Source organism: Tupaia chinensis, unplaced genomic scaffold (genome assembly GCF_000334495.1).
Source record: "Tupaia chinensis unplaced genomic scaffold, TupChi_1.0 Scaffold000317_1, whole genome shotgun sequence".
NCBI classification, from domain to species: Eukaryota; Metazoa; Chordata; class Mammalia; order Scandentia; family Tupaiidae; genus Tupaia; species Tupaia belangeri.
This window is the reverse complement of record NW_006159810.1, coordinates 3126005-3129080: the sequence shown is the minus strand read 5'-3', so window position 1 is coordinate 3129080 and position 3076 is coordinate 3126005. Positions and strand designations below refer to the sequence as shown.

At 45.3% G+C, this 3076-nt stretch overlaps 1 long non-coding RNA gene across 1 annotated transcript in view; it reads right to left on the bottom strand.

The window, feature by feature from the left end:
- Positions 1-3069, bottom strand: part of LOC102479995 (uncharacterized) — a 10698-nt gene extending 7629 nt beyond the window's left edge. The window contains exon 1 of the long non-coding RNA XR_001370569.1: positions 2952-3069. This is a non-coding gene — a long non-coding RNA (uncharacterized LOC102479995). The remainder of the gene's footprint in view (positions 1-2951) is intronic.
- Positions 3070-3076: the final 7 nt, after the last annotated feature.

Here is a 3076-nt window from a genome sequence, read left to right as displayed (position 1 = left end):
CGTCACTCCCTTCTCCTCCATTCTCCTCTTGGGATCTTGGGCACGCATGCCCACGCACCCGACGTGAGTTTAAGCCACCAGGTCCGGGACTCGAACCACTGTCAACTATGTGGGAGTCCAGCGACATAGCCATTATGCTAACTGCTGGTCCCTTTAACTTTGTATATATAATCCATAGGTTGAACAGAGCGATTAGAGAATTTAAAATTATTTTCACCATCAAGAAATATTTGGGGACCAGCAGTTAACGTAATGGCTATGTCACTGGACTCCCACATAGTCGACCGCGGTTCGCGTCCTGGACCCTGTGGCTTAAAACTCACGCCGGGCGCGCGTGTGTGTGTGCCCAAGATCCCAAGAGGAGTACGGAGGAGAAGGGATTGCAGCGTGGCCATCCCCCCTGGGGGGGTGATTTCTCACTTTCTATCTCTCCGTCTCTCTGTCTGGCGAGCACACGCGCCCTATAGCAAAAACCTCTCAAAAAAAAAAAAAAAAAGAAATATTTGGAAGTTTGCAAATCCTAATAAATCCACAGTTGGGAGTGAATAGAATTGTATCAACTAAATTCATCTTGCATATGAAAATAGATAAAACAAAATTAATAAGTAGCCGTTCATACTTAACAAGATATATTATGTGGTACTAATCATTCTCAATGAACTCACAGAATATTCTATTGTTTTGTTTGTAATTCCAGGGCCTGTATGGTGTCATAGCAGTAAAACCTGACACTGTGAGGCTGATCCACATGGGAAGGTTCTGGGTTCACAGAAACATCCCTAATTAGGTGACACATACAGCGCACATATGTGCCCATGACCCACAGCTGACTGGAGCTGGGGGTGGACTGCAGCGTTTAAGACCCTGTTATGGTTGCTATCTCTTTGCCTCCTCTCTCTCTTGCTGACAAAAGAAATCAATTTAAGACAATAAAAAAGAATTCAAAGCTTTAACGCTCCAATTCTCCTTTTGTCTTTTTTAATGTGAGCAAAATAAAAATATCTTGGGAACAGCTCACCTCATCCCACCAGGGAAGTTTCCTGAAGCAAATTTACTAATTTGTTCATCCTTCTTTCCTGGTCTTTGATGCTGAGATCTCCTTAAAAAGGACAGCGGATGCTGAAGATAACACATAAACTAGGCTTTCTAGACCTCGGAGGTTTTTCTGGTTTTTTTTTTTTTTTTTAAGTTTTATTTCTGGGAACAGCAGTTGGTGTAATGGCTACATTGCTGGACTCCCATGTAGTCGACTGCAGTTTGAGTCCTGGACCCAGTGGCTTATACTCGTGCCCAAGATCCCAAGAGGAAAATAGAGAAGGAATTATGGCATGGCCATCACCCCCCACCCCGGAGGGGGGTTGATTTCTCGCTTTCTGTCTCTCTGTTTCTTTCTGGTGAGTGCATGTGCCCTATAACAAAAACCTCTCAAAAACAAACAAAAAAAACCCACCTTTTTTCTTCCATAAGGGGTAGAAATAGAGAGGGAGGGAAGGAAAGCAGGATAGTACCACCAAGACCATGATCCACCTGCAAGCGGCCTTCAGTTGTCCCCAGATCAGCCCAAGCCACTCAGGTGGGTCTCCAGATTTGGACCAGGAACTTTCCTGTGGCATTTTACCTCTGTGCAGTGACACCATCTGGCCCCAGACCCCAGTGTTTTGATCCTTACTGTCTTCAGCTTTCTGAAGGGCTGGTAGAACTTCTTCATTCTGTTAGGGGACTGTGACTCAACAGAAGTTTGAAACAGAAATGTGTAGGTGTTTTCCTTATTGCTCTTTCCTTTCCTGAACCATTACAGTACTTTTTGTTAATGACATTTCCTCATTTATAGTCAGCTCTGCAGTTTCCTCTTTGGTATTTCTTTTGCCCACTTCCATTTTATCTTTAAAAATATACTTCTAATTGGTTTTTAGTTTTATTTTGTCAATGTACACCTGCAGCTACACAAATCTGATTATATTTTAGTTGTATGGTGTGGAACAGCTTTCAACTGAATTACAAAATGACAAGCAGTGTAAATTATAAAGCACAAAACAGCGTGTATTAGAGCACTGTCAGCAATAAATAAAAATAGTTTTTGAGAGGAAATAAGCTTGGCAAGCGGGGGAGTAGGCTGGAGGAGGAAATGATCCACAGGAACGGGAAGAGCCATACTTTGGGAAGCATCTGAGGGACAAGGACAAGGGAAACAGAGACTCTTGATCTTGGGCAGTCCTTCAAGCGTTAAGTAACAGGGCAGCTGGGTTACCTTCGATTGCCAGTCTCTTTCCCCAAAGGTGCACTGGACCTTTATTTCCCATGGACCACTCACTCCGCATTGTCGAGCACCTAAATTGTGTTGGGAACTGTACAGGAACTGGGTTTACAAAGACGGGGGAAACAAAAAAAGCACAGTTCCTGTCCTCAAGGCTCCTAGTTTTTAAAACAGAATACCATCAGAGGTAGGTACAAAGGCCTTGTTGCAAAAAGGGACAGAAACAACCAAAAGCTTGGAAAAGTCCTCAGGGTTCCCTACAGAGGAAGTGAGCTGCGGTCCCAAGGACAAATGATTTTGTTAGGCTTTCGTTATCTTTTGAAAATAAACGATACAGTGAAGTAGATTGTGTAGAAGAGAAAGAACTGGGATGAAGGATATTTCACATAAAAGGTTTAAAACATTTAACGGGAGCAGGGACTGAGAGAAGTCCCGTGCGCTGTCGGTAAAGGGCGCGGGCTACGAGGAGCGAAAACCTTGTCCCCTGCAGCCTTGCACTTCGGCCGCCAGTCAAGGTTGACAGTAGTTCTGAGCGTGTCCTTGGGGTGGGGAGACCGTCCACCCAACCTGGGCGAGATTTTGCACACAATGTGGTAAGAAGCCTCATTTCTCGGTTCCAATCTCTTCTCCCCTTACCCCTTACAGTTTTAGGGCGGTGTGGAGTATGGCAGCAGGGATTTGCAGAGGTTTTCCTCACCAGCTTTTGAAGAAGAGAAGCATTTAAATTAGCGGGAGAGCGGTTAACACCCGCAACCCTGGCCCCGCGGCACGCCCGGTCACCGGCCGGGGTTCGCTCGGAGCCCGGCCTCCGGCAGGAGCCTA